Below are 25311 nucleotides of genomic sequence, written 5' to 3' on the forward strand. Positions count from 1 at the left end.
TCACACCTGTAATCCCAGCACTTTGGGAGGCCGAGGTGGGCGGATCACTTGAGGTCAGGAGTTTGAGAGCAGCCTGGCCAACATGGTGAAACCCTATCTCTACTACAAATACCAAATTACCCTGGCATGGTGGCGTGTGCCTGTAATCCCAGTTACTTGGGAGGCTGAGGCAGGAGAATTGCTTGAGCCCGGGAGGCAGAGGTTGCAGTGAGCGGAGATCGTGCCATGCACTTTAGCCTGGGCAACAGAGCAAGACTCCATCTCCAAAATAATAATTTGGAGAGCACAAGTGCCTTACATGGGCTTGTCCAGCTAGGCAAGGACAGGGCAGTCATTTGAACCTAGGAGCTCTTGGACTGTAAAGGTTTCATTCGCTCCTCCCTCTCCACCCTTCCTGTCTTCAAGCCTGAGCAGGTGACGCTGCATTTTGTACCGTATGACTTTAAAACAGAACCACGAGTTCAGAACTTTGGTTAGGTCATGTGTTCTCTGGAAAACGCGCGGCAACACTGGTTTCCAACCTTTCATTGTGCGGGTTTCTGACGAGTGCGCTGGTAGGCCTCTGGCTGCAGAGATGCCACTACAAAGGTCTCCTCCTTTTCATAAACAGATCGCTGCAAGGCCTGCTTCTCAAGAAAGCCACTTGTGCTACCCCCTGTGTGCTTTTCTGCTTCGCTGTGAAGTGCAAAGTTGGGCTGGCAGGCCTGGCTTTCTTCTCTGCTTTATGTATGATTCATCAAGAGAACTCCAGGCTATGGTGTGCGGGGCAACCGGGGCTCTTTTCCTGAGTGCAACAAACAGGGGCTGGGACCGGTTTTCCTTCCAACCCACATGTAGGTCACCTACGTGAGCAGGGCAGGAACCATCTGAGGTTTTTTGTTTGTTGTTGTTTTTTAGGTTTCTCATTGCTGAGAACAATCCCAGCCCTGTTGACCAAAGAACAGAGTGTCCTTTTATCAGTCTGACCCTCTAGAGAACCCAAAGAGGCAACCCTTGGGCCAACCGACAGTCAGCTGTGGGGTTGGACCCTGTTTTTCAACACACCAGGGAGCACTCTTAAACCCAGAGAAGGTGCAGGTTGGAGATGCAGATGTATGCCTCTGTACCAGAGACCTTTATGTACAGTTGGCCTAAGAATTTTTACCATTAGAGATTCACTTCTTTCTGTCTTTGAAAAGTTTAAAATGCAAATGTCCAGGAGAAAGGGATGCCGTAAATAGTGGTCAGCTAAGAGCGGGCAGTTAGTTTAGTGCGTGACAGGCATCTCATTACAAATGGATGCTGAAACGCCCAGGTGTGGAAATGATATGCATCTGCTTTTATTTTAAAGTCATTCTTTAATATCTCTTTCACTTATTCCCTGATTTTTGCACCAAAAATGCTGTTTGATTGCGAAAGCAAGTGGGGGTGTTTAAAGTTCTAGGGACTTAAAACCAATGGATCCTGCCCATAAACTTCATCTGGAGAGAGAGAGAGAAAGAAAAAGAGAGAGAGAGAGAGAGAGAGAGAGAGAGTGTGTGTGTGTGTGAGTGTGAGTGTGTGTGTGAGTGTGAGTGTGTGTGTGTGTGTGTGTGAGTGTGTGTGTGTGTGTGTGTGTGTGTGTGTAGGTGGGCTTAGAAAAGTGCTGACTTTGTGAACAAGGAGGAGGAAAAAGGGCCCAGAGCAGGAAGGAGCCTGTAAATAAATTCATCCCAGCCTCAGCCCATGCCTTCACTTGAGATTCCTCATTTACAGATTCCTCATATAGAGCTCTCCATTTTAAATATGCAAAATATACATTCTCCACCTTAAATACACAAAATATTGATCGACCATTATTAATACCCATTTTTAGAATAAAGCTACATTCCCATTCTCTCTCCCTCTTTTTCTTCCTCTCCTTCACTCCTTTTTTTTCTTTCCTTCAGAAAAAAAAAAAGAGATTCTTCATCCAACCCCAACAGCCTCCTCGCAGTACATATCCCTCCACCCACCCCTTGCAGATAGGAAACCTTGCCCACCAGGAAGTCAGATTTCAAATCTAAAAGTGCCTAATGCCAAAACTGTATCTCTTTCTACTCAACATCTGCAGTCAAACGCTGCCTGACTCAGGATTTGCCGGGGTCTGGCTCTGGGCTATTAGAATTAGATGCATGAGACCCTTTCAATTTAAACCTTAAGTATTTCGCCTGCTGGACAGATGCCTGGTTGTCCCTTTAATCTATTGCCCAAAAAGCCTGAGGAAGGATGGCAGGTGGACCTGGATCTCGGCCACCGCCTTAGATCCTGACTGGGGGACCTGGGCGACTGCGCCCCTGGGAGGAACTACAGGAGCTCTCATGTGTTGTCCTTGACTGGACAAGAAGGGAAGGAGAAGTGTGAAACCTGCAGAATTACACATCATGCACCTGGGTTCGTATCCTGGCTGAACCACTTACTTTCTGGGGACCTCAGTCAAGTGGCTCTTCCTCTCTAAGCCTCAGTTTCTTCATCTACGAAATGAAAATGTCAGTAGTTTCTTTCTTCAAGGGTTGTTGAGAAGGTCAGATGCTAAAAGTGCTTGAACAGCACTCACGCAGGCACTAACACAGTAAGTGCTTAGTACTTAGCGCTGTCAACGTCATCTACATCCACATCAGTGTCATTGGCGTCCTCATGAAAAGCACCGAACATCAGTTTGCCCTTGGGCTGGATGTCCATGTCGGAAAAACAGCTAGTGGAAGGCATGCCCACATCTCAGAAGTTGGCCTTTCCATGCAGACATCCGTGGTAGCCACTGTAGGGGATAAAGATGCTTTGGAAACCAGGACATAGAGAAAAGTGCCTCGTATAATACAGAGCCAAGAGAGGTCACTGTGGAAGTACAGAGGAAGCCTTGGCCTAATTGCATGGATAATACAATTCGTAACTCATCCTGCCAACGCAAAGGTAGATGGACGATCCCTCTCCTTGCCGCGGAACATTGCCCGTGTTTTCCTAGGAGAGACATCTGCACTCTAGTAGTGATTAAAATGCCTTGGACAGGCTCTTGCTATTAAGAGTTTCTGGCTCCAGTTTAATAAAAGGTAGTATATTATAATGGAAACCAGGTTATTATTGATATGGACTAGACACGTTATAGACCAGGTCGAAGCTCTGATAATGCAAAATGCAAGGGGAGGGAGCTAAGGGTTATTGCAAACCTACTATGTGTCAATTGCTATACTAGACACCTCAGAGACATCACAGTCAAAGAATAAACCAAGTCCCCTACCTTTGAATCGAGTCTGGTCTCTCTGATATATTAATATATTTAATCATCAGACTTTCAGTGTTAAGATTACAGTAGAGGCATCCAGTTGTTTGGGGAATAGTTGCTGCGAATGATAAGCTCTTTTGAATAAACTGATACTGACTTAATGAGGTTCTGCTGTGGATTATCTTTTTTTCCTCGTAGAAAATAGAGTGGCGGCTCTCCCCACCCGCCATTCTCAGTGCTTTTGCTTACTGCTAATGACCCTCTTTTCTCTCACTCCGTGGGAACTTTTAAAATTTATAATTAATGGTTTTTTTAGCCTCAAGTTTCTGGAATTGTAAGAGGGCCTGAAAGGTAAGTGCTCACTTACAAAAACAGGCGACTTAGCTCAGCAAGTGAGAATGGAGAGGCGTTTCCCACCTGTTCTGCAGTCGTGTGTTTGTTTCTGGAGGGAATCAAGAGGCATTCAACCGCCTGTTAATTGGTTGTTCCTTCAGACACCTTCTTCATGGTGCAGCCCTGAGCCGGATCATTTAGAGACCAGTTGTTAAGGACCCATCAGAGGGCCTGTGCATTGGTTAAGACTCCTTGTCTGGCGGTAGAGACTGGTGTGGTTTGGATGCGTTCCCCTTGTCTGCCCAGTACCCAGCAGAGGCAGGTGTGCATTTGAGACAGGTCTGAGGGTTCAGGCTGTCCAGTCCCTGCTCATCTGCACCACACCAAGGAATGTGGACTAATGAAAAATAAATGGCACGCGTGAAATGCCCATCATATCATCTGCGTTTTCTAACCCTCACAATAACTCTATGTGAGATGGGAAATGTTCCTGCCCGTAATCTCAGCACTTTGGGAGGCTGAAGCGGGCAAATCACCTGAGGCTAGCAGTTCGAGACCAGCCTGGCCAACATGGTGGAACCCACTCTCCCACCCCTCCCCATCTGTACTAAAAATACAAAAATTAGCTGGGTTTGATGGTGGGTGCTTGTAATCCCAGCTACTTGGGACACTGAAGCAGGAGAATCTCTTGAACCCAGGAGGCAGAGGTTGCAGTGAGCTGAGACCATGCCACTGCATTCCAGCTTCGGCAACAACAGCAAAAAAGAAGAAACGTTCCTGCCCCCACATTACAGATGAGGCTATTAAAGGTACTCAGCCACTGGTCCACAGTTATAGTACTCATCAGCGATCCACCTGACTTTGGAAATTCGATTTCTTTGGAACTTTCTACTACATCCCATTTCCTTACTCCCTGATCATTCCCAGATCATGAAAGGTAGAAGGAGGAAGGGCTGGAGACATTGTTTTGCTGTATGTCTCTTGATAAAGGGCTCAGAGCTAAGTACATAGTGGGTGCTCAAGCCCTTCTGCGTGAAAGGAAATTTCAGCACCTTTGGCGGCAGCTCACAGTGTCAAAATGGAGCAATGTGTAGGGACCTGGGTCCTGGGCAGCATCGTCCCGGCCCAGGACCTGCTGTGTTGTGTGTGTCTCCATCTTGCAGCCTTTAGGAACATAGAAGGGACCTCTGTAGCTGGTATCAGCATCTGTGAGCATGCGGGACTTTGCTTCCTTGTAGGGTCCTTACTTCCTCTGAGTGGCAGGGAGGGGTCTCTATACCTTTTTCCACCAGGTAGACCCAGAATCACTTTCAGCTTGCTCACCTGGCTGTGCAGTGTTTTAGTTCTTCCCTGGGAAGCTTGCTTAAATAATCCACTTCTCTCAGCATTCCCTGTACCTCTTTTCCCTACTCTAAGCTAAGCTCTTCTCTTAGTTATTCTAAAAACTGCCCAGTGCCAGGCACTAACTTCACCACTGTTTCCCATGACAATTAGTTTACATCACAGTTTTAAAAACAGGAAGAAGGCCAGACGTGATAACTTTGGGAGGGCGAGGCCGGTGGATCACGATTGTCAGGAGTTCGAGATCGGCCTGGCAGACATCGTGAAAACCCAGCTATACTTAAAAAGATGTATAAAGAATTAGTCAGGTGTGGTGGTGGGTGCCTGTAATCCCAGTTACTTGGGAGGCTGAGGCAAGAGAAATGCTTGAACCCAGGAGTTGGAGATTGCAGCGAGCCAAGATCCCACCACTGCACTCCAGTATGGGAGACAGAACAGGACTCCGTCTCAAAAAAAAGATAAAAAACAAAACAGGAACACACAATTTCTATTCCCATTTTGCAGACAAGCCAACCAAGGCTTGGAGTGGTTGAATGACTATTCTAATTTTCCTAAGTGGCCAGAGGCGGAGTCAGGATCTGAACCCAAAAGGTAGTCTCAGTAGTCGGTGTTTCTTCTTTCAACCTTTCCATTCAGCTCTTTTCATCCCCTGTCCTTTGCCCCTCCTGCTAGTTTGTCATTTCTCCCCCTTCCACCTTCCATCACCATTTATGTTGTTCGTTTCCTCTGCAAGCAGCATCTGAAAGGCCCAGACCCAGCCTGCTGGCCTTGGGCTCTGATAAGATCTGTCTGTGCTCCTTTTGTCTGGCCTATACCTGCCTTTTCTGAATGACCCTGTTAATTGCAATTGACTCTCATAGAATGTGGATAGCAGTGCCACTTGACACCAGACTAATGCTTCTGACTTTTCCGTGGTGCCCCAGCAGCAGGCTGGAGGGAATAGCGGGACGGTCAGAGGAGAGATAGAGCACTTCAGATTCCAATCAAATAGAGCAGTAGAGTTTTTCTCTTTGTCAAGGCGCTCTCTCTGTCCCTGCGCGTCCCACCCCAGGCTGGGCGGAGATGTGGCAGTTCTAGGAATTCACAGTAAAATCAGAAATAATGAGGAGATTTCACAGTTGTGGCTCCTGTGAAGATTCAGGAATTTTTTTTTTCCTTCTATTTCCAAGCTTTAGTCCTATGCTTGGACAAAGAACTTTGAAGAAAACCTGAGAGATATGAGTCTAAAACAAGGGAAATTTTCTCTGGGGAGCTGGTAGGTGGGGCTTAATTTCCTAAAGGTTCACTGGGTAGCAGGGCTGCGTTCCTTTATAATGTTACCAGTCCTGTGGAGGAGAAACTGAAACCCTCCAGAGGTAGAAAAGCTGGGGCCGAAAGACCAGCCCGCTGTCCAATGCTTGGACATTTTTGTTCTTTTTGGGCAGGGGGAGGAACTTGAACCCAAGAGTCTATTCAGTTTGGAAGACTCAACTCCCAAGATGTAAAAGTTACTAATGCCTGTGCCCAAGCATCGATGACACATGCAGGGGAGTAACTCAAGCTGGGTCAGTCCTTACTCAGAGACAGGTATGTGGGCTCCAACTTTGCCATACACTGCTTCGTGGGAACCTCACAACAGACTGATGGGCTCAGAATGCTTCTCTCACTTTGCAGATGAGCAAAGGGAAGTGCACAGATGGAAAAAGTGTTGGACATCCTGCAGCGTGTTCATGAATGAACTGAGAGAAAGCCCAGAGTTGCCTCTGGAGAACCTGGTGGTGGGCGGGTTGGGGAGAGAGGCCCCCTCACACTCCAGGGGCACAGATTGGTTTTTGTTTTTCCCAGATGGAGTTTCACTCTTGTTTCCCAGGGTGGGGTGCAATGGTTCGATCTTGGCTCACTGCACCCTCTGTCTCCTTGGTTCAAGTGATTCTCCTGCCTCAGCCTCCCAAGTAGCTGAGATTACAGGTGCCCATCACCACACCCAGCTAGTTTTTTGTATTTTTAGTATAGATAGCATTTCACCATGTTGGCCAGGGTGATCTCGAGCTCCTGAGCTCAGGTGGATCCACTTACCTCATTCTCCCAAAGGGCTGGGATGACAGGCGTGAGCTATCACACTAGGCCCAGATTGGCATCTGTGTGAGGATGAGGACTTCTGGGAAGACAGAGTGGTGATCTAATGTCACCTGTGGAAGGAGTAGGAGGCAGGTGTTTGGGTGTCACAGTTGGTTTCCTTCTTAAATCCCACATAGTGCTGGGTCAGTTTCACAGCCTCTGACCACCCAGATGGGAAAGTGACACAGCACCGCCGGGCAGACTCATTTTCATTGAGATGAGGGGTTCAAAGTAGAGACACAAAGCCTTCAGTATTGAGAAGAAATGGATCTTCAGGACTGTAGGGAAGCCAATAGAGTCTCTGACGTTGCCAGTGTCTACTCCTTGGGTCATACGTGTGTGCTTTTTTGTGACTGGTGATTTTCAGCATAATGAATGGATACTGTTGAAGGAATATTTTACTTCGAAATTCAGATCTCTGACTTTCTTTGAATGTTTGGAGTGCCATTCATGTTGGTTGCTCTGGGATAGAATCCTGGTGTTCAGAATTGGCAAGAAGGACACAGGGGCAAGGTACAGCCTTATTCTCTACATGCTGCACCTCACCGGCTCCTACCATTTGTGTGACGTGATTCCCGTAGTGCAATGAAGCAGGAGTTTGCAGCAGAAAGAACCACTAATGCTTGATACCTAAGTGGTGGCTTGATCGGTGCAGCAGACTACCATGGCACATGTCTACCTGTGCAGCAAACCTGCACATCCTGCACATTCTACCCTGGAACTTAAAAGTTGGGGAGAGGAAGAAGGAAAGAAAAGCGGGACCAGGTGCTCTGACTCACGTCAGTAATCCTAGCACTTTGGGAGGCCAAGGCGGGGAGACTGCCTGAGCTCAGGAATTCAAGACCAGCTTGGGCAACACATTGTATCCCAGTCTCTGCTAAAATACAAAAAATTAGCCAGGTATGGCGGCATGCTGCCTGTAGTCCCAACTACTCAGGAGGCTGAGGCAGGAGAATTGCTTGAACCCAGGAGGCAGAGGGTGCAGTGAGCAAAGATCGCAGCAATCCATTCCAGCCTGAGTGACAGAACAAGACTCCATCTCCAAAAAAAAAAAGAAAGAAAGGATGGAAAAGGGAAGGGAAGCGAAAGGAACCAGCTGTGAAATTTGTCTTAGCTGAGGGTTACTCTAACACAACAGCTGAAGCTGAAGAGAAGGGGCTTTGGGCGAGAGGCAGCCTGTGGTTGTGAACAGGTGCCGCCTCCAAAAAAATTCTCTTCCTTGGATTTCAGAATGACCTCCATCGAGAACAAAGCCTTTCACGCTGTGTTTATTTTTTTCAGGTCTAAGTTTCCCCCAGGAGATTTTTTTTTTTTTCTAAAAAAAAAAGACAGAGAAACCCCCAAACCGGAGCCACAATCGAATGCAAATATGACAATGGGACCCATCGGTGGAGAGAAAAAGGCTCCTTTTTAATTAGAAGCCTGGAAGGACATACCCTTTAATTGCTGCACTTGTAGTGTCAGAGCTATCAATATCCGTGGCTCTTTCATTAATAAACTGGCAAGTCAGAAAGCAGCAGGAGGGGGGGGGAACCCCTCCTCACCCAATCCCCTCTCCCACCCCAAGCTCTATTTAATCAACTGCAGACTCAATCAAATGGGGAAAAGAACATGTAAATCAGCCACATTCATTCTGCCAGCCCTAAAAAGGTAGAAGGAAGGGAAACGGGAAAGGGAGCCTTCATCTGTTTCCCTCCAGTTGCCCAGCTCCTGGTCAACCCAAGCAAGAGGTAGTTAAACGGCCCTGCAGATTGCGAGCGACTCTGGGAATGCCTAGGTTTATGTATGGATTAACACGGTGATAGACCCTGAGTAGCAAAAGACGAAGACTAATTACCTGACAGAGCTCCCCTCCACTCGCCTGGGTCATTGAAATTAATTTCTGCTTTCAAGCTTGGCAGAAAGCAGCTGCAGAATTTCAGTTCAATACTCAAATTAACAGGGAGCCGAAATTATTTCTCTGCACAGGCGGTTTTAGAGGAGTGGGTTACCAAATAGATCTTGATCGCAGACAGGGAAAAAAGGATTATTCCTCCCTTTTCATCAAGAGCCGTAAGTCCTTGGAAAGCGTAAAAGGGGGAATAAAACAGAAAAACAACAACCAATTTATTGGAGAATTAACAGTGAAATACTCTACCAAATTGAGTTTGACGTGCCTGGGTAGGACACCGTCCCCCAAATAATTGACGATTTCTCTCCATTTAACAAAAAAATTAAATATATGGCACTTAAATATATACTTGAATTGGAATTCCCAATTGAGAGGTAGTTTGTGAATATCTAGTCTATAAAATCTCATGCTGTCAAGAAGGTGTTGACTTATTTCAAGGTTAAGGAAATGGGTAGGGAATATAGGGAGGAAGGTGGGAGATGAAGGATCAGACTACGAGTCAAAGTTGGGATTTGAACCCAGTGCTTCTGTCTCTAGATTCATGGTTCCTTTATGCTGACTTTGCTTTTTTGCTCAAAGTCTCTCTCCTTGCTCCCTCCTCTTTGGGCTCCCTGCTTTTGTTGCAGCCTTGATGGAATCCTTCAGCTTTACTGAGCTTCATATATGTGCACCAGCTCAAATTCAAGGCTGGCCAGACCTGCAGTCCTCACTTCATTTGCTTCTGTGATTTTCCCACCACCAGGAGCCACTGATGGATGAGATTTCCAGGCAAGCTAGGTCCCCATGTTCTTGCCATGGGCTGCTGCCAGGGGAGACAGGGATGAAGGCTATCTTTCGTGTTTCCCTTCCTTCTCCCTATTTAGGGCTGGCAGAATGAACACAGGTGTCCCTGGCAGTTTCTATCTGGACCACTGTGGCATTTCTTCTGCTTCTGCTGAGGCTGTGCGGGTCCACATCAGGATACCTCAGTGTGGAATCCTGGGCGAGGCACACGCGTACCAGATGCAGGAAAAACATGTTTTCTAACTCTGTCCAGCCCTTTAGGATTGGGAAATACTTTAATTGTCAACCACATTCTGGAATCCTGTCAAACTATGGCACTCATCGTACTAGGGGTAGAACCCTGGGATGATGGCTTATCATAGTAATGGGACCTGCTTCCCGGTGATTCTGTAAGGATTAAATCAGTTAACGGAGATGAAATACTTAAACTGTGCCTGGCATAAAGTAAATGTTAGTGCTTCTGTTATCCCTGCTGCTGTTAACCCCAACTAGATAAGCCAAGATAAGATCCTCTCCATTGTTTACCTGAAAAGGCAGAAAAGCTCTGTGCTGCTATCCAGACCCAAGAGGATCCGACAGCTCTGGAATTTGTAATGTTTGTGACACCTCTTGCCCTCTTAATGCCTCATAAGTCAAAAGAAGACACAGATGCCTAGAAAACACAAATAATTATCATTTATCAAATATTTACCATGTGCCAAGTATACTCATATTGAGCTAATACAAACGACAGCAGAATCAACCTTGACAGGGTTTTGTAAGTAATGAAACTGAGGCTTCAGGAGGATCTGTGACTATTGCAAATTTCCCGTGGCTAGTTCAGGGGCAGTTCCAGGACTCGAACCCCCATCTCTGAGTTTCCAAGCTCATAAGGTGTGCTGCCGAGTCACCCATGAGTAGCAATCAGGCCCCTTCTAACATGTCCAGCTTTAAACCTGTGACCTCAAGGCAAGTGACTTCCACATCTCATTACCACTCCCCAGAGCCGTCCAGCCTCCAGTTGGAGAGGGAGGTTAATCAGCCACGCAGTGAATCTGCTTATAAGGCTGTTTCATGTATGATTTTTATATCTTGGCTCCTAATAATGGCCCCATTATAAATGATTGTCTCACTATGATATACTGGTTCCTTGCCTTCTAGGAACTGATTTAAAAGGAAGCCCTAGACTTCTTGTGTGGTAGAGTTTATTCACCTCACCCTTTGCTTGCTCAGCAGCTGAAATGGGATGGAGGACAGCACCCCCCTCCAAAAAAATATTTTCTTCCCAGCATGAGACAGTTGCCATAATTAGTAACCTCCAGCTCCCTTGATATCTTGATAATACTTTATTAAAAAAAAACAAACATTATTCCTCCCTCTCCCCTCCCCACCCTAAGCGTCTGATCAGACAGGTACTGCCAGTGGACAGATACCCACCCCACATGTCATCTCTGTCCTCTATGCAAACAAAACATTTTAATTGTTTCTGGGGTGACTTAGGAGAGCAGGTCATGGGGGATGTGTAGCATCAGGGAGTGAATTTTCAGACCAAAAACCTGGGCACTATTTTTTTGTTGTTTTTCAGACAGAGTTTCAAAAAAACCTGACTCTTCCAGGTTGGAGTGCAGTGGGGTGATCTTGGCTCACTGTAGCCTCCGCCTCCCAGGTTCAAACGATTTTCCTGCCTCAGCCTCCCAAGTAGCTGGGATTACGGGCACCCACCACCACGCCTGGCTAATTTTTTGTGTGTTTTTAGTAGAGATGGGGGTTCACCATGTTGGCCAGGCTGGTTTCACACTCCTGAACTCAAGTGACCCACCCTCCTTGGCCTCCCAAAGTGCCAGGATTACAGGCGTGACCCACTGCGCCCGGCCAAACTGGGCACCTTTATCCACCAAATATTTATTTCATCACTATTATTAGTTAGGCTTAAGAATATACTAGTAGATACAACAGGAGAGTATATAGCAGAACAGGACACGTAGAAAAATCTGGAATGAGTGTTAGGAATATAGATAGAAATTACTAAGGAAAATGGTACTTCTGTGGAATTCTTGGTGCTAGCTATGTATACATGGTGAGTTTTGGTTCTACTCCTCAATGAGTTTAAGATGAGGGAAATCATTAAATAATCCTTTGTTTTCTTCAAAAGTTGGGTTGCACTGAATATTTAAAGTTCTTTAAATTCTTCTGTAAACTCCAAGGCTAAGCAATATATAATCTAGTTACGAAGGCCTGCCTGCTGTTATCAGATTGTATTAAGCTGTTTACTACCTAAGGGCTTTTTTCCCGTGCAGGTTTCTCTCCTCCATGGTCTTCTCCTGCGCTTCGTATATCTACCACCTCCTCATTCCTGAGCTGTTGGTATGAACGTTCCCTCCTCAAGGAGGCCCATCCTGGCCATCTGTGTTAGTTTCTTATCACTGCTATAACAGATGACCACACTTTGGTGGCTTACGTACCCTAAATGTCTTCTCATACCATTCTGGAGGTCAGAAGTCCAAAATAGGTCTGTTTTAGTCCTTTTGTGTGGCTATAAAGGAACGCCTGAGCTGGGTCATTTACAAAGAAGTTTGTTTGGCTCGTGTTTCTGCAGGCTGTACAAGAAACATGGTGCCAATGTCTTTCTGATAAGAGCTTCAGGCAGCTTCGACTCATGGCGAAAATTGAAGGGGAGCCAGCATGTTCAGAGGACATATTGGGAGAAAGGAAGCACGAGAGGGGAGGGGAGATACCAGGGTCTTTTCAGTTTCTAGAGGCCACCTGTGTTCCTTGGCGGATGGCCACATCTTCCATCCTGAAAACTAGGAGCACAGCGTCTTCAGTTCTCTCTCTGGCTCTGCCCCTTCTCTCTCCCTTTGCCATCTCTTTAGATTTATTTGTGACCTTTAGGTCCTTGGTGACTGCATTCGTCTCACTCAGCATACTCTCCTCGTCTCAGGAACTTGCTTCCCACTGCGAAGTCCGCTTTGCCATGCCAAATAACACACCTGCAGGTTTCAGAGTAGAGCCGGGATGTGTTTTGGTTTTAATTTTGGTGTTTTGGTAGAGATGATGTCTCACTAGGTTGCCAAGCTGACCTCGGACTCCTGGGCTCCGTCAATCCTCTCGCCTTCCAAAGTGCTGGGATTACAGGTGTGAGCCACTACACTTGGCCTTTTATCCTGTCCTAACTAAAGAAAGTAAGGTCCCTCCATCCTTTATCTTAGCCCCTTCTTTCCTTAGCCTCCTAACACTCATCAGAATTTATATATTTTAATTTTTTTTTTTTTTTTTTGAGACAGAGTCTCACTCTGTCACCCAGACTGGAATGCAGTGATGTGATCTTGGTTCACTGCAACCTCTGCCTCCTGGATTCAAAATCCTATTCTCCTTCCTGAACCTCTGGAGTAGCTGGGATTACAGGTGTGTACCACCACCACACCTGGCTAATTTTTGTATTTTTAGTAGAGATAAGGTTTCGCCACGTTGGCCAAGCTAGTCTCAGACTCCTGGCCTCAGGTGATCTGCCCTCCTAAGCTTCCCAACGTGCCAGGATTACAGGACACCATGCCTGGCCTCTGTTTTAAATTTTATTTTTCACTTCATTCAGTTTTGCCAACTGCTAGAGCTAGAACATAAGCTCTCTAAAGGCAGAGACCATGCCTAGAATCTCCTTCCTTTTATCTCCCCTCAGCTGAAACAAACTCTGCTGTGTCAGGATCTGCTGGTTGTGAGTGAGAAGCTTCACCCAGCTGGCTGAAGTGGGGCAGGTTGGAGTGCGGGGTGCCTTGTGAAAGTGACAACTTTAGGTCCGTAACTGGCTCAGACTCTGCTAGTCCCAGATATACAGAAGATGTCAACAAGAGTCTTTTCCTTCTCTTTGGGCCCAGCTTTCTCTTTGTGATGTAGGAACTTCCTTCCCTGATGATGGAAAAGTCTTGAGGATGTGAATCTCCCCATTGCCACAATCTGGAGTCTAGTTGGAGACATCCTTGAATCAATTTAATTATTTAATTATTTGTTTATTTTTTTGAGAGGGAGTCTGTCTCTGTCGCCCAGGCTGGAGTGCAGTGGTGCAATCCTGGCTCACGGCAAACCCCACCTCCCAGGTTTCAATGATTCTCCTGCCTCAGCCTCCCAAGTAACTAAGATTACAGGCAGCCCCCCACCATGCCTAGCTAATTTTTTTTTTTTTTTGTATTTTATTAGAGACGAGATTTCACCATGTTGGCCAGGCTGGTCTCGAACTCTGGACCTCAAATGATCCCATCGCCTTGGACTCCCAACGTGCTGGGATTACAGGCATGCGCCAATGCACCTGGCCTGTTTTTAAGTTTCTTAGAGACAGGGTTTCGCTCATGCCCATGTTGGAGTGTGGTGGCATGACTGTAGCTTACTGCAGCCTGTAAGTCCTGGGTTCAAGTGATCTCCCACTTCCATCTCCTGAGTAGCTGGGACTACAGGTGGTTACCACCACAACCAGCTTTTTTTTTTCAAAGCAGGGGTCTTACTCTGCTGCCCAAGCTGGTCTTGAACTCCTGGCTTCAAGAAATCCTCCTGCCTAAGTCTCCCAAAGTGCTGGGATTATAGGCATGAGCTACTGTGCCAGGTCCTTCCCCTGTTTATTAACACATACCATGACCTTGGCCTTTCCCACATCTTAGGTTTTGCTTACTTTCCCTCCTTTCCTTTACTGATGACTCTGCCCACTTTTGACCTCTGTTAAAATTGTACTGTTGTTACGTTATTACTTTATATGTTGAGTCTACAGTGTGCAACTTGGGTTTACTTACCGCGTTTTCCCCTTAGGAAAACCTCACACATACATACTTGCAGGTCTGGTTCATGGTCATACAGAGGAATTAAATGACCTTGTCCTCCAAAGACGGTGAGCCGCAGTAGTGGAAGCAGGATCTAAACTTGTGTCTGTGGTTGAATCGAAAGCATTGGCCACCATCTTGATTCACCTCTCTTATCTGTCATTCTATGGAGGGCAGGTTTCAGTGTATATTTTTTTCTTTTAATTAGAGTGTTTGTAGATTGGAAGTCTATTTTACTTTATCTGTGTAATGGTCATAGCAGCTAGAAGGTAGTAGGACTGGCTAAAATACCTGAGGAGGAAGGGAAGAAGAGGAAGAAAAGTAAGACAGATGAACTCAGATTAAGGAAAATAAAGAGTGTTTGGCTAATTTGCATCAAAAGGACCTCATTTTCCTTTTTGTTCGTAGTTTACTACATGCAGTGACCATTAATGTTTCTCCGATTTCTTCAGGACACACTTTGAAGGTGAAGTACGTGTATCTGCTTTTCTCCTTTCAGAAGGGCCTAGTCCTATCTGTAAAAATACGGATAGTTTTCCTCGTAAATTCCATAAGCTGGAGACACTGCCCCATTCCAAATGAACACAGATTCGATTTGTCACTTGAGTGACATTGGTGTCCTTGTGCCCTGCTTCCCAGCTTTGCCCCCCATGACATCAGCCTGCTCATGCCATGCTTGAGATTTGCCCGGTGACTCAACCCAAATCTAAAGCCCGAGTCATAGGAATCCAGGACACCTGCGTGCAAATGCATTTTTCATGTATGGGTTGTTCATTCTGGTCTTTGAGATGGTGTAATTAGCATATGTTGTCAAGTGATGTATTTATTATAATGGAGGTGTTCTCAGGAAACCAGATTTAATAGTTTTAAATCAGAGGCCAACATGGACTTCTAGGAATTCCATTCACAGTAAATTTTACGCATGGTGAAAGGTTATGGAATGGGTTTCCATGCCACGTCTCCTCTGTCCCACAAATCTCAGCTGGCCTACAAAGGTTCCACTGTGGATTTTTGCCAGCAAGCCACACTGATGTAGAAAGAATATTTCAGGTTTATATTATCACGTAGTTGGCACATCCTCCATTGGAAATGGAATTGGGAAAAGGTGGCTTCGCTGTTGGGCTTATATCCTGAAACCTTATAGTTATGTGATTCTCCTTAACAGAGGGACTGGTAAGCTTAGGGCTGACAAAAATTTGGCTTTTCTCCTGTTGGATTCATAGCTCCTTGACTGCTGAAACCATTGCCCATCTGTTCAACTGTTGTAGTCATGAGGAGGTTAGAACCCCAATCCAAGGGCCAGATACCTGGCTTCCCTCTGTGGGGATCAGAAGCCCACAAAGTTTTCTTGTATTTGAAGCACCAGTGTAGCACTACTATACAGCATCTTGACTTAATCTGTTCAATTTCATGTGTGTGTGTGCATCCCTGGCATGCTTAAATAAGAAAGGCAAATGAGAAAGAGACAGAGAGAAAGAGAGAGAGAGAGAGAGAGAGAGAGGAGAGCCCCGAGGTGCCGGAAGGCTGTGGTTCCTTTGTGTCTGCAGAAAAGATATAACGATTGAATTAGACTCTTAAATATCTGTGGATGTCAGGTTGAATACAAGCAGCTATTCAGTGTTTTACTCTGGCAGGAGAACAAGTCCCCTGGAGGTGGGAAGCCATGCAGGTCCCTGGAAGTGTGAGCAGATTGTTAAAATGGCATCAAAGATAGGCTGGCCTAATGCCAGAGTCTCTCCTTGATGTTCACCTGAGGTCTAGAGCTAAACTCTTGCCTTTACCTGTTCCATGCTTAGTTGTTCATGCTTTTCACCTAGAACCTCAGTGCTATTGCTTTCAGAGACCCAGTCCCCAGCCCATGACCCTGGCCTCCCCTTCTCTAACCAGTGCAGGTTATAAGCATCAGTACATAACTGAGGAGCGCAGGGGCAGCAGCCAAAATCTCTGATGAGGAGCCTCTTCGTTATCAAAGAGCTTATGTTTTGCTAGGAGACACTGTTGGGTGGGAATTTGGCTTCTAACAAACTGACTGGTTAGAGTCGTGACTTACTCTTTCTAAGTCTTAGTTTTTTCATCTGTAGAATGGGGAGTACTGTTAGTTATTCCCATACGGAGTGAGAGAGAGTGTAAGTAAGATGGGATAACCGGCACAGGGATGGTTGCCGTTACCAATTACATTCTTATGGTGATTGTTTTCCACCTAGATCAGGTATAAGGTGAATGTATTCTTGGCCTTCCTGGGACTTTTTTTTAAAGGAAGTACCTATGAGGCCTCATGATAAGCCAAGTGTCCAGAAGGTAGCTTGAGACCAGGGCTTCTGGAAACTTAAAAGATGTTTGGGGCCGGGCACAGTGGCTCACACCTGTAATCCAAGCACTTTCGGAGGCTGAGGCTGGCAGATCACGAGATGGAGACCATCCTGGCCAACATGGTGAAACCCTGTCTCCACTAAAAATACAAAAATTAGCCGGACATGGTGGTGTGCACCTCTGGCCTCAGCTACTCAGGAGGCTGAGGCAGGAGAATCACTTGAACCGAGAGTCAGAGGTTGCAGGGAGCCGAGATCGCACCACTGCACTCCATCCTGGCAACAGAGTGAGACTTCCTCTCCAAAAAAAAAAAAGTTTGGAAGCCATGTCTCATGAATATCAAATACACTTGTGGACTCTATAAAAGGTTGTAAAGAAAGTAATAATAAATCATCCAGACCCCTCAGCAGTTTACTCACCTCTGTTGTGCTCATGTATGACTCAACCTGTTCAGGGCCTCCCCGTGTTACCTGGACAGCTGCTGCCATCCTCAGCACCCAGCCAAGACTCCTCAATCATGCAGGACTTAGGGTTTATCATCTCCAAGAATTGGGGGCTGTGGAAAAGATGCCATATTTCTTCTTTTGAGATTCTGATTCTTCTGTGATAAAAATAGAGTTGATAGACAAACCTATATTTCTTTTATATGTATATGTATTTTTATTAGACTGTGTATTTCTAAATCTTCCTTAAATAATGACCTAAGTAAATGATTGGATTGGACCCAGACACACAGCCTGATTTGACTTCCTGCTGTCCATCGCAGTTCTGGAGTTCACACATCATTTGTTACTTTGAAAATGAACTTTTGTTATTTGATTATGGTAATAAATAATCTGCATGGCAGTAGAAGGAGAAGAAAACAAGAACCTGAACTAAACCTGGACAGAAGGAAATGAAAATGTTCTGTTCCACTAGCATGAGATGATCACTCTTAATATTTTGTTGTATGTTCTTTTCTTTCTTCTGAGTGATAGTATTTTTTTAAACAAATTGGGCTTATAATATATAGGCATATGCACACACACACACACACACACACATACTTTTTAAAATAACAAGGATTTCTCGTGTCATTAAACATTGCTTGAAAAATATTTCAATAATTTCCTAAGGTTATACTATGTAAATGAATTGTATTTTATGTAACCATTCCCTATTGTTGGATAGCTAGGCTACTTATAGTTTGGGCACTATTTTTAAAAATAAGATCTTAGGCTTATTTTACTATTTATTTTTGCCTTACACTTTTTGTAAACGTAATCAGAGCAGTGACAATGGATGACTCCCCAAGATCCTTTTGCCTCCAATAACTAATCTAAGCCCATAATACTAACATATGCTCCTTGCCAGTGATTGGTTTAGAAATAGGCACATGACCCAATCCTGACCAATGAGTATAGAGGGTGCTTGTGGGGAAGGTTTCCTACTCCTAAAAGAGATACACAAGGAAGAGAGACTTTCCACTTCCTGTGGACATAGGTGTCCACGGGACTAGCAGTGGCCATGTTGGGTTCTGACCACCTCAGTTGAAAATGACTCTGTGTAGGACAGAGGAGCAAGTGGAAAGAACCTGGGTTCATTGTGGCATTTTAGAGCCGCCGATTCAACTGTCCTATGGGTTTCCTACCTCTGAACTTCCATTGGTCATAAAGTAAGCTATTAGGTCAGTGCAAAAGTGATTGCAGTTTTTGCCACTCAAAGTGAAGACGAAACCACGGTAACTTGTAGCACCATCCTAATACTTTGAATTGAGTTTGAAGCACGTGTCTGCTACATGCAGCAGGACACATCTGTAATCACACAGGAGATCCTGGCAAACATCTTTACATTTCACACTGCAAATATTCTCACAGAAGGCAAAGCAGAGATTCAGAGAAATTGAGATTTGCTCAAGGTCATGTCCAGCGTTGGGAACCCAAACTATTGCAGAAACTTCTGAAGTTATCACATTGCTACTTAAAGCAAAATGCCTTCTCTTACTTTCAGGTAGAGAGAAACTCAAAGGCCAGGGTGGGACTCAGGATGAGCGCAGGACTTAGAATCGGAAAGTGTGAGTTTGAATTGGCTTCAGCTCTTTACCTGAGTGCGTGATTTGGACAGAGGTCACAACCCTGAAAACCCTGATTTTCATACTCTTTATTGGTAAATGAAGTTAGCACACTGATACAAGATATAAATCCCTTTGTAAAAATATAAAGTAATCATGTAGTCATTCTCTTCCTCCTCCTCATCATCGTGTTCCTTCACACCAGCAGTATTTATCAACAAACTGCCTACTATGTGCTACGCTCTATTTTAAATGTTAGCAGTATAGTAATGAACAGATGTTACCTCTGTCCTCATAGTTTTTATGTTCTAATGAAAGTGGCAGAAAAGAAAAAGTGGCAAAACAATCAACTGAGCTCTTTGAAGAAGAGGCCCATGTTCTTTTTAGATTCTGATTTCTCCATGATATAAATAGTTTTTTAGATGATCAGTTGTTTTTTTATGTACCTACCTATTTATACCCCCTCTGTGTGTGTGTGTGTGTGTGTGTGTGTGTGTATAAAATTACATATCTAATACAAAATCTAAAAATATTTTTGGGCCTGTGAATTTTTTTAACCTTTCTTAACTCACATCCTAATTATTTGATTTGACGTTGTGATGGAACATATTGTTGTCTTGATTTTTGGAAACAGACCAGTGAGTCTTCAATTGGGTCCTAAGGTCCTCTAAATATAGCTGTTATATATGCATATTTTTGGGGGTGGGGTGCATATGTATATGTGCATGCGTGATTATCTCGATAATTTAGAAAGATAAAGCGTTGTTAGATCATCTGTATGACCACATTTAGAATAAGCACCACCACATCAGAATGTCTGGATGTACATTTTCTGTCGGTACTTGCTTTGGTACAACTCTCTGGCTTTCCCCAAGTCTTCCGCCACCTTCTAACCTGGCCTGCATCGTGGTCCTTATCAACCTTATTTTACAGCTGAGGAGATTTTACTCGAACTAGCTTCAGAGACTCGCTGTGGGCACAGGTGCCCCAGGCTGCAGCCTGAGAATGAAACTGAGGTCTCTCTCCCTTCACACTCCGCTCTCAGTCTCTGCCTCATCCGGCTTCTCAGGGTGGTAGGGCGTGGGCACTAATTTGATTTGATCACTTAGAGGAAACAGCTTACAAAATGCTACTGAGCAGTGCCTGTCCTTTCTGAGAACCTGATGTAATAACGTTGGCTTAATCCTCCTCAGCTTGTATCTTGAGGGAACAAGTAAATTAAACAAGTAATTATATCCATAATGTTTTTAGAAGTTAGAAGATTTAAATATATGAATGTCGTCTGAGTGTGCAGCCTTTTGTCTGCTGTGTTTCCTGCCAAAAGATCTCTTGACAGGAAATAAACATTAAAATAATCTTTAATCCCTTGTTTGGTCTATTACCATTAACAATTGATGCACTTTAATTTTGTGGGGTTTTAACTACAAAATGGAACGGCTAAGTAGTGATAATTGGGTTTGGAATTATACGGTCATTTATATCAACAGAGATGCAAGAGGCTGGGAGGGAAGGTGATTAATTATTTACTATTTCCTGGCTGTGGTTCCCGTTATAGAATTTTCTGATATGTTCTGCTGTGAACAATTATCACCAAATGAAAGTAAACAAATCTGTGATTTGAAGCTTTATTTAGAAGTTAGTCTATATTTAGGTGATGTGGGCTTGATTTTCACAGACCCTTTGGACTGCGTGTGTTCCCTTTCTCAGGGTCCCAGCTCTGTGTTCGAGTGTGGTTATCTTTGTGCATCTTGAAAGCCAAAACGCACAGCTCTGGGGAAAGCCTTGATTTCGCCAGGAGAGAAGAAGAAAACATTGAGTCAGATCTAGGTTGAATGCCGAAGGTCTGTTTGGAAATGCGGGTGTGGTTTATTCTTCCTCCTTTCTGATTTGCCTCAGTACCGTATGGGAGGTGGGAAAGGATCAAAATTATTATGTCAGCCTGAGGATGAAAGTTACACTCTGTCGTTACTCATAGTGCACACGTGTGTGTGTGTGTAAGGCAGGATTACCTCTCTGTGCCTCAGTTTCCCCATCATCCTTCAGTGGCAGATCAGATCTATCTGATCAGGCCTTTTTGGGGTCACCCACTCTAACATGCATGTCCTTTCTCTGTCCGCCCTTGGTGCTTGTGTTAGTCCATTCTCGCATTGCTGTAAAGAACTACCTGCAACCGGCTAATTTATAAAGAGGTGTAATTGGCTCACAGTTCTGCAGGCTGTGCCGGAAACACAGCTAGGGAGGCCTCAGGAAAGTTACAATCATGGCAGAAGATCAAGAGAAGCAGGCATGTCCTCCATGGCTGGAGTAGGAGGAAGAGAGCGAAGGGGCAAGTGCTACACACTTTTAAACAGCCCGACCTCATGAGAACTCACTGTCATGAGAACAACAAGGGGGAAGTCACCCCCATGATCCAGCCACCTCGTGCCAGGCCCTTTTTCTAACATTGGGGATTGCAGTTTGACATGGAATTTTGGCAGGGACACAAATCCAAACCACATCAGGGCCCACAGAGCACATCCTGGGATATCTTCCTGGCTTTCCTTACAAGGGGTTCCTTCCAAACCCAGGAGCTACAATCCCTAGGCAGATTGTTCTGACACAAAAGACTGATGAGTTCTAGATGTGATGTTTTATGGGAAACAGGAAGACATTTAGGGGAGGCTACAGGTTCACAGCTGTTCTGCCCATCATGGCGCCTGGTCCATGCTCGGACTCTGGAGTGTTAGGGTCTTTGGGCACATAGTGGATGAGGATTTTGCTTCATGTACTCAATTATTTCTGAAAATAATGCAGCCCTCTTGTGGGGCTTTCTCGCTAATTGAGTGGTGCCATCATTCAGTCAATTGCACAGTTCAAATATCAGGCTGCCACTTTGGCTGGCCCCTGCATCCCCCTCACTGCCACCCCACGTGTCCTGCTGATCACTGAGGTTTGTCATTTTTACTGCCTTTGAGTCTGTCCATTGTCACCATTCCACCGTCATCCCTTTTGTTCTTGTGGCCATGGTTACCTGACAGTGGAGTCATTTGTCTCTGGTTTTCACCCTTCCGACTGCCCTCAGCCCACAGATAGGAAGAAAATGGGGAGGAGGGAGGATACTTACCTTCTTCCTCACAGTTTTTCCCCAGCCTCTAAAGGAGCCTTTGCTTTCTGACACCAGGGCCCAGGGCCCCTCAACATGTCAAGAACAATATTGGACAAGCTTGTCGATAACAGAGTCCAGGTGGTTCCCTGTGCCCATGATACATGCTAGGGTCACTGAACGGAGAAGACAGAAGAGTCACCAGACCCAGAGTCTAGGCCCTCCTCTGCCTTTAAGTTAAAGGTGTGACCCCAGTCAGGGCTGAAACAAGAGGCCCCCAGACCACTGGACCTTTATCTCTTACAGTCAGGATCTGATGGCAGATTTTAGGCCCATCCTGAATTTCTTTGGCCAAACTTGACTCTAGATTTTTATTGTTGTTGTCCTTTTTTATTAATATGTTTGTGTGTGTGTGTGTGTGTGTGTGTGTGTGTGAGGGCTCAGGTAGTGTGCAGAGCTCATTAGAAAATATAGCGTAATACTTGAAAAATTACTTTAGGGCTGGGTGCGGTGGCTCACACCTGTCATTCCAGCCCTTTGGGAGGCCAAGGCAGGTGGATCACCTGAGGTCAGGAGTTCGAGACCAGCCTTACCAACATGGAGAAACCCCTTATCTACTAAAAATACAAAATTAGCCAGGTGTGATGGAACATGTCTGTAATCCCAGCTACTCGGGAGACTGAGGCAGGAGAATCGCTTGAATTTAGGAGGCGGAGGTTGTGGTGAGCCGAGATTGCGCCGTTCCACTCCAGCCTGGGCAACAAGAGTGAAACTAAAAAAAAAAAATTACCTTTGTTCGCACCTTGGGAAATGGACTCAGAGGCCACGTGACTTTGATTTTTCACTTTATCCAGAAGTTTCTCACCCTTGGCCACACTGACATTTGACACCAGGAGATTCTTCACTGCGGGGGATTTCCCGTGCATTGCAGGCCATAGAGCAGCATCACTGGTCTCTACCCACTAGAGGCCAGTAGCATCTTCTCCTTCCTTAAGTCTTGTAATACCAAAAACATCTTCTGCAGATATTGCTATATATCCCTGGGGGACAAAATTACCCCTGGCTGAGAACCCCTGCTTAATCCTTTTCTCTAATAGTTATGGTTCTTCCATGAGAAAATATTTTTAATAGCAAAGTAAATGAAAGAAGAGAGTATTAATAAGACCCAGAGTAACAATATAAACTACGACTTAAGTAACGGTCGTTACGTGCCATGCCTGACTCCAAACACTTTCCATGTAGTCACTAATTTAATCCTCACAAGAATTCTGTAATGCACTGTAAGTTTCTCAGGGCTGCCTTAAGAATGTGCTGCAGACCAGACAAATTAAAACAACAGAGATTGATTCTCTCACGGATTCGGAGGCCAGACACCTGACATCAAAGTATTGGCAGAGTTGGTTCCTCCTGGGGCTCTGAGTGAAAGCCTGCTCCATGCCTCTCCCCCAGCGTCTGGTGGCTGCCATTAATCCTTGACATTTCTTGGCTTGTGGCAGCAGAACCCCATTCTCTGCCTCTGTCTTCACATGGCCGTCTTCAGTCTGGGTCTTTGCTCCCTTTTCCTGTAAGGACTCTAGTCATTGATTTTTAGGGCTCATTGTAATCCAGGACAAACCCATTTTACCTTAACAAATTGCATCTGTTAAGATTTAATTTCCATTGGAACCAGCCCAAATGCCCATCAATGATAGACTGGAGAAATAAAATGTGGCACATATCCACCATGGAATACTGTGCAGCCATAAAAAAGGATGAGTTCCTGTCCTTTGCTGGGACAGAGATAAAACTGGAAACCATTATTCTCAGCAAACTGACACAAGAACAGAAAACCAAACATTGCATGTTCTCATGCATAAGTGGGTGTTGAACAATGAGAACACATGGACACAGGGAGAGGAACATCACACAGTGGGGCCTGTTGGGGTGGGGGGGTTGGGGTCTAGGGGAGAGAGAGCATCAGGTGAAATACCTAATGTAGATGACAGGGTGATGGATGCGGCAAGCCACCATGGCACATTATACCTATGCAACAAGCCTGCATGTTCTGCACATGTACCCCACCAGTTAAACTATAATACTTTTTTTAAAGTTGAAAAAAAAATCCATTTCCAAAGAAGATCACATGCTGGCGTAGACATAAATTTTGAGGGGAATGCTGTTTAACCCAGTACAAGCAGGTTTTACTCTTATCCTCATTTTACAGATGAGGAAACTGAGGCACAGATAAATTCAATGACTACCTGACTCTCAGAGATAACCGTGCAGCAGAACCAGGAATTCATCCAAGTGTTTTTGCTTCCACAGCCTGAGCTCCTAACCATTGTGCCTGTGGTTCTCAAAGGCTTGTCCCTAATCAGCCACATCAGTGTCACCTGGGAACTTGTTAGACATGCACAGTCTCAGGCCCCTACCCCAGACTTCCTGAGCCAGAATCTCAGAGTCGGGCTCAGCAATCTAGTTTCAGCCCTCCAGGGAATTCTGGCGCCTAAAGTTTGAGAACTTCTGATCAAAAATGCAAGATAAGAAAGAGAAAAAAACCTTTCAAGACATCATTCAGATCAATTATCAGATGTTTCCGAAGTGCGCTTGCTTTCCAAAACACTGTTCTCATCTCTGCCTCCATCGGGGTGGATCAGGAGAGTCCTGTTCAATTTTCTAAAGGAGCCTTTTCCTTCTCATTTGTCAGTGCCCAAAAGGCTTTGAAAAGTGACAGTGTTCATATATTTGCCCCTATGAGATAGAAAGTGTCATGTCAAAGATAAATGGAGAAAAGCATTTTCTTTTTTACAAGTCACTAGTGTTTAGACACACAGCATGACTCTTCTTACAGGTTTATTTCAGAAGAGCAAATCCCTGGTCCTCAGGCTCGGCTCTCAGCAGCCTTCTCATCCCAAGGGTTTTCACCATCAGAAATTTAACATGCTGTTAGTGTATGCAACAAAAAGCCCAGTAATTGTAGGCTCATCAGTACATTGTTAATTGATCCTCATTTCCTATTATTTCACCTCAAAGCAAACACATCATTCACCATAGTGACACCAGAGTTGTTTGTCTTCTCTTTGCAAGTGTGTGCTCTTTTTAGGAAGCTTTCAGTGTCCTCTATTTCAGAGGGCCTTCCCCATCTGTTTACTATTGTGGGCTGCGCTGCTTTTTTTGTTTTTAATTACAGGTTATGTAAAATATTATCATCAGCAGGAGGGAGGTTATTATTACCTTAAAGAATAAGTGGTAGATGTGGACTGGCCACTGTGAGCCCATCACTGAAATGCACTTCCGCACACGGAAGGTCCCCCTTCCCAGGCAGAAAATGGTTCAGTTTATTTGAGGAGGTATGGTGTGGGCTTGGGGAAACAGAAGGAAATTGGAGACAACGCTATTCTTCCTGAGAGGTGGAAGAGACCACTTAACACAGCTTTCATTTTTCAG

The 25311-nt window shown here is 45.0% G+C and overlaps 1 protein-coding gene across 14 annotated transcripts in view; it reads left to right on the forward strand.

The window, feature by feature from the left end:
* WWOX (WW domain containing oxidoreductase) overlaps nt 1-25311 on the forward strand; it is a 1143691-nt gene that overhangs the window by 558133 nt on the left and 560247 nt on the right. For 8 of the 14 annotated variants that reach the window (XR_013530200.1, XR_013530201.1, XR_013530202.1 and 5 more), the window contains one exon: nt 1-25311. This exon is cut by the window's left edge; it is cut by the window's right edge. The exons of the other annotated variants lie outside the window; for them this stretch is intronic. The gene's annotated coding sequence lies outside the window, so the exon portion shown is untranslated. 14 annotated transcript variants of the gene reach the window in all.

This window comes from Callithrix jacchus, chromosome 20, assembly GCF_049354715.1.
Source record: "Callithrix jacchus isolate 240 chromosome 20, calJac240_pri, whole genome shotgun sequence".
In the NCBI taxonomy this organism is placed as follows: domain Eukaryota; kingdom Metazoa; phylum Chordata; class Mammalia; order Primates; family Cebidae; genus Callithrix; species Callithrix jacchus.